The sequence below is a fragment of the Mesoplodon mirus genome (genome assembly GCF_964341445.2).
Source record: "Mesoplodon mirus genome assembly, chromosome: X".
NCBI lineage: Eukaryota > Metazoa > Chordata > Mammalia > Artiodactyla > Ziphiidae > Mesoplodon > Mesoplodon mirus.
The window spans coordinates 23980246-23987406 of NC_138981.1; positions in this window are offsets into that span (position 1 = coordinate 23980246).

A 7161-nucleotide genomic window follows, 5' to 3' on the forward strand; every position below is an offset into this window, starting at 1 on the left:
CACAGATGTAGAGAACAAATGTATGGACACCAAGGGGGGCAAAGCCGGGGTGGAATGAATGGGGAGATTGACATAGACATATATACACCAATATGTACAAAACAGATACCTAATAAGAACCTGCTGAATAAGAAAAGAAAAGAAAATTAAAAAAAAAAGTAAAGGGATGGAGAAAACACTACCATGTTAACACGAGTGAAAAAAAAATCTGCTCTAGCTATATTTATTTCAGACAAAGCAGTATTCAGAACAAGAAAGTCAGGAATAAAGATGGGCATTACTTAATGATTAAGTGGCCAGTGCTCAGAGAAATCATGGCAACCCTTAATGTCTATGCACCAAAAAATTCTGTTAAGATACATGAGGCAAACACTGGTGAGACAAATCTACTCTTACAGAAGGAGATGTCAACACATTTCTTTTCATAATTGACAAATCCACTAGGCAGAAAATCAGTAAGGTGCAGTTGAACTGAAAAGCAACGTCAATTAACTAGATCTAAATGACATTCATAGAATACTTAACAACAGCAGAAAGCACATTATTTTCAAGTCCACATGGAACATACACCAGGATAGATCACATTCTATGTCATAAAACACACATCATCAAATTTAAAAGAATATAAATGATACAAAGAATGATCTCATTCTGCGATGGAAATAAACTAGAAACTGATAACAAAACAATAGCATGAAAATCAAGGGTATTGGAGATTAAGCAATATACTTCTAAATAACACATGGGCCAAAGAGAAAATCTAATGAGAAATTTGAAAATATGTTTAATTAATGAAAACAAAATTACAACTTATCAAAAGTTGTGCAATATAGCCAAACCAGTACTTAAAGGGACATGTATAGCATTGAATGTCTATACTAGAAAAATCTAAAACCACTAATTTAAGCTTCTACCTTAGTAAACTGGTGAAAGAAGAGGAAAAAAAGCAGAGGAAAAAGAAATAAGAAATCAAAGCAGAAATCAATGACACTGAAGAAGGGAAAAAAAATAAGAGAAAAACAACAAAACCAGAAGCTGTTTCTTTGAACATATCCAAAAGAAAAAAAAGAAAAAACAAGATAACATTCTAACCAGGCTACTCAAGGAAAATAAAAGGAGAGAAAACACCAATTAAATCGCTAATAGTAGAAATGAAAGAAGGGCCATCACTACTGATTCCACGGACATTAAAAGGAAAATAAATGAATGTTATAAACAACTCTATGCCTACAAATTTGAAAAGTTAAATCGACAAGTTGCTTGAAGATGCAATTTCCCAAAACTATACAAGGATAAATAGATCATCAGAATAGGTCTGTATCTATTAAAGAAACTTAATCTGTAATTAATAAGCTTCCAATAAAGACAGCACCAGGTCCAGATGATTCCACTGATGAATTTTAACAAAAATTTAAGGAAGAAATGAAAACAATTCTCTACAATGTCTTCCAGAAAACAGAAGCAGAGGGGACACTTCCTAATTCATTCTATGAGGCCAGCACCACTCTAATGTCAAAACCTGAAAAAGAAATTAAAAGGAGAATTGACCACCAATATCTCTCATGAACATAGATGCAAATTCCCCAACAAAATATAAGCAAAATAAATCTAACAAGGTATAAAAGGAATTATATACCACAACTAAGTGGACCTTATTTCAGGTGTGCAACATTTGAAAATCAGTAATGCTAACTCATCATATCACTAGGCTAAAGAAAATAATCACATGATCATATCAATAGATGAAGAAAAAATTTTGATAAAATCCAGTGCCCATTCATCATAAAATTTCCCAGCAAACTAGAAGTAGAGAGGCATTGGCTCAGCTTCATATACTGAACAGAACATCTAAAAAAAAAAAAACACAGGTAAAACATCCTACTTCATACTGAGAAGATAGATGCTCTTACACTAAGATCAGGAACAAAGCTATGATATCCCTTCTCACCATGCCTATTCAACACTAATGGAAGTCCTAGCCAATGCAATAAGATAAGAGAAGGAAGCAAAAGATATACAGATTTGAAAGGAAAAAATAAAACTGTTTTTGCTCACAGACGACCTAATTGTCTATGCAGGAAATCTCAAATAATCAACAACAAGAAAACTCCTGGTATTAATAAGCCAAGCTTAATATACAACAGTCAATTGTTTTCCAATAAACAAATAGAGCTAGCAATTGAAAAACCTAATGCCATTTACAGTAGCACCAAAAAAAGATTGATGATAAATAATTCTTAGAAAAATAAGTATAAGATTTATATGAGAAATACACATGTCACTGAAAAAAATTAAAGATCTAAATAAATAGAGAAACACTCCATGTTCATGGATAGGAGGATGCAAGATTGTTGAGATGTCAGTTACTCCCAGCTTGATTTATATACTCAATACAATTCTGCTCAAAACTCCAGCAAGTTATTTTGTAGATAGCAACAAACAATCTGAAGTTTATATAAAAAATGAAAAGATCCATAATAACCAACTCAAATCAATACCGAAGAAGATCAAAGTCAGAGAACTGATATTACTGGATTTCAAAACGGACTTTAAAGCTACAATAATCAAGACCACATACTATTAGCAAAAGAAGAGACAAACAGACCAAGGCACAGAATAGAAAACCTAGAAACAGACCCCTCATACACTCAACTGATCTTTAACAAAGGAGCAAAGGCAATTCAATAGAGAAAGGAGTCTTTGAACTCACAGTGCTGGGACAACTAGACATCCACATACAACTAAAAAGAATGTTGATACAGACTTTACATGTTGCAAAATAATTAATTAACTCAAAATGGATCACAGACCTAAATGGAAAACTCAAAATTAAAAAAAATCCAGGGACTCCCCTCGCGGTCCAGCGGTTAAGACTGCACTTCCACTGCAGGGGGCATGGGTTTGATCCCTGGTCAGGGAACTAAGATCCTGCCTGCCATGCAGAGTGGGAAAACAAACAAACAAACAAACAAACAAAACAGAAGGTAATATAGGAGAAAGTCTTGGGGTTGGCAACGAGATTTTAGACACAACACCAAAAGTACAATCCATGAAAGAGAAAAATGATAAGCTGAACTTCATTAAAATTAAAAACTTCTACTCTGTAAAAGGTACTATTAAGAGAATGAAAAACCACAGACTGGGAAAAAATAATTGTAAGACACATATCTGATAATAAACATGAATCAGAAACATACAATGAACTCTAAAAAAACTCAACAATAAGAGAACAAAAAAGTCAATTTAACAGTGGTTAATAGAGCTGAAGAGACACCTCACCAAAAATATACACAGATGGCAAATAGCACATGAAAAGATGATCAACATCACATGTCTTCAGGGAATTTGGGATTAAAACAACAATGAGATACGTATTAATATGGCTAAAACAAAAGAAAACACCTGACAATACCAAATGCTGGCAAGGATGGGGACCAATAGGAGCTCTCATTCAGTGGTAAAGGGAATGCAAAGTGATAGAGACACACTGCAAACTGTCTGGAAGTTTCTTTTAAGCTAAACATAATCTTATCATATGATCTAGCAATTAAACGCCTAGGTATTTACTCAAAAGAGTTGAAAACTTATGTCCATCCAAAAGCCTTCAAACAAATGTTAATAGTACACTAATTCATAGTTGCCAGAAACTGAAATCAACCAAGATGACCTTCAGCATATGAATGGGTAAACAAACTGTGGTAGTCCACAAGATGGAATACTATTCAGCCATGAAAAGAAATGACATTTCAAACCACAAACAGATATAGAGAAACTTACATGTATATTGATTAGCAAAAGGAGCTAGTTTAAAAAGCCTACATATTGAGTTATTTGTAGTGAGGTGGATGGACCTAGAGTCTGTCATACAGAGTGAAGTAAGTCAGAAAGAGAAAAACAAATACTGTATGCTAACACATACATATGGAATCTAAGAAAAATAAATGGTCATGAAGAACCTAGGGGCAAGATGGGAATAAAGATACAGACCTACTAGAGCATGGACTTGAGGATATGGGGAGGGGGAAGGGTAAGCTGGGATAAAGTGAGAGAGTGGCATGGACATATATACACTACCAAATGTAAAACAGAGAGCTAGTGGGAAGCAGTCGCATAGCACAGGGAGGTCAGCTCGGTGCTTTGTGACCACCTAGAGGGGTGGGATAGGGAGGGAGACGCAAGAGGGAAGAGATATGGGGATATATATATAACTGATTCACTTTGTTATACAGCAGAAACTAACACACCATTGTAAAGCAATTATACTCCAATAAAGATGTTAAAAAATAAAGAAATAAATAAAGAGCCTACATACTGTAGGATTCCATCAATATTATATTCTGGAAAAGGCAAAACTCTAGAGAGAGTAAAAAGTTCAGAGTTGTCAGGGGCTCAAAGTGAGATTTTGAGGCATGGACAGGTGGAGCACAAGAGATTTTTAGGGCAGTGAAACTGTTCTGCACGATGCTCTGCTGGTCAGTAGATGACGTCATGCCTTTGTCAACTAGTATAGAACTGTAAAGCACAAAAAGTGAAATGTGTTATAAACAGTGGACAATAGTCAATAATAATGTATCACTATTAGTTGATCAATTATAACAAATGAAGTTGTATCCATTGAACCAATACAAGATGTTAATAATAGGAGAAACTAACTGGAAGAAGAGAGTGGCTGTATGGGAACTCTTTGCATTATCTGCTTAATTTTCTGTAGTCCTGAATCTGTTCTTTAAAAAAGTCTATTAATGTAAAAACTAGAAAAAAATCTGGACAAGAACACATAGCCAGTACAGAGCTATATACAATAATACCAAATAAATAAGAGTCATGAGTAATGAAAAGCAAAAGATAACAATGCTAATAATTTGATCCTCTAATTAAAACTCTAAGGGAATAGGCACAGAAAATAGTCAAACATATAAGGAACTTCAGAAACCTGGTAGAAAAAAAGATCACCACAGCGAAATCAAAAGACTGGCCAGAAACAAAATCAACAATTCCTTAGATCATGTTAATAGAAAATACACCAGGAGCTTCAAGATGGCGAAAGAGTAAGACACAGAGATCACCTTCCTCCCCACAGATACACCAGAAATACATCTACACGTGGAACAACTCCTACAGAACACCTACTGAACGCTGGCAGAAGACCTCAGACCTCCCAAAAGGCAAGAAACTCCCCACGTACCTGGGTAGGGCAAAAGAAAAAAGAATAAACGGAGACAAAAGAATAGGGACAGGACCTGCACCAGTGGGAGGGAGCTGTGAAGGAGGAAAAGTTTCCACACACTAGGAAGCCCCTTCGCGGGCGGAGACTGCAGGTAGCGGAGGGGGAAGCTTCGGAGCCAAGGAGGAGAGCACAGCAACAGGGGAGTGGAGGGCAAAGCGGAGAGACTGACGCAGAGAGGATCAGCGCTAACCAGCACTCACCAGCCCGAGAGGCTTGTCTGCTCACCCGCCAGGGCAGGTGGGGGCTGGGAGCTGAGGCTCGGGCTTCGGAGGTCGGATCCCAGGGAGAGGACAGGGGTTGGCTGCGTGAACAGAGTCTGAAGGGAGCTAGTGTTCCACAGCTAGCCGGGACAGAGTCCGGGAAAAAGTCTGGACCTGCCGAAGAGGCAAGAGACTTTTTCTTGCCTCTGTTTCCTGGTGCGCAAGGAGAGGGGATTAAGAGTGCTGCTTAAAGGAGCTCCAGAGATGGGTGCGAGCCGCGGCCATCAGAGACCCTAAGGTTGCTGCTGCTGCCACCAAGAAGCCTGTGTGCAAGCACAGGTCACTCTCCACACCTCCCCTCCCAGGAGCCTGTGCAGCCTGCCACTGCCAGGGTCCCGTGATCCAGGGACAACTTCCCCGGGGGAACGCACTGCGCGCCTCAGGCTGGTGCAACGTAACGCCGGACTCTGCCGTGGCAGGCTCGCCCCGCTTTCCGTACCCCTCCCTCCCCCCGGCCTGCGTGAGCCAGAGCCCCCGAGTCAGCTGCTCCTTTAACCCCGTCCTTTCTGAGTAAAGAACATATGGCCTCAGGCAACCTACATGCAGAGGCGGGTCCAAATCCAAAGCATCCCAGGAGCTGGGCGAACAAAGAGAAAGGGAAATCTCTCCCAGCAGCCTCAGGAGCAGCGGATTAAATGTCCACAATCAAAGTGATGTACCCTGCATCTGTGGAATACCTGAACAGACAAAGAATCATCCCAAATTGAGGAGGTGGACATTGGGAGCAATGATATATATATACATATATTTTTTTCCCTTTTACTATTTCTTGTGCGGGTGTATGTGTATGCTTCTGTGAGTGATTTTTTCTGTATAGCTTTGCTTTTACCATTTGTCCTAGGGTTCTCTCTGTCTGTTTTTTTTTCTTTTAATTACTTAAAATTTTTTTCCTTAATAATTATTTTTTATTTTAATAACTATTTTATTTTAATTATTTTATTTTATTTTATCTTCTTCTCTCTTTCTTTGTATTTTTCCTTCCTTTTATTCTGAGCCGTGTGGAGGACAGGCTCTTGGTGCTCCAGCCAGGAGTCAGGGCTGTGCCACTGAGGTGGGAGAGCCAAGTTCTGGACACTGGTCCACAAGAGACCTCCCAGCTCCACATAATATCAAATGGCAAAAATTTGCCAGAGATCTCCATCTCAATGCCAAGACCCAGCTCCACTCAACGACTAGCAAGCTACAGTGCTGGACACCCCATGCCAAATAACCAACAGGACAGAAACACAACCCCATCTATTAGCACAGAGGCTGCCTAAAATCATAATAAGGCCACAGACGCCCCAAAACACACCACCAGACTTGGACCTGACCACCAGAAAGACAAGATCCAACCTCATCCACCAGAACACAGGCACTGCCCCTCCACCAGGAAGCCTACACAACCCACTGAACCAAACTTAGCCACTGGGGACAGACACCAAAAACAACGGGAACTACGAACCTGCAGCCTGCAAAAAGGAGACCCCAAACACAGTAAATTAAGCAAAATGAGAAGACAGAGAAACACACAGCAGATGAAGGAGCAAGGCAAAAACCCACCAGACCTAACAAACGAAGAGGAAATAGGCAGTCTACCTGAAAAAGAATTCAGAATAATGATAGTAAAGATGATCCAAAATCTTGGAAACAGAATGGAGAAAATACAAGAAACGTTTAACAAGGACCTGGAAG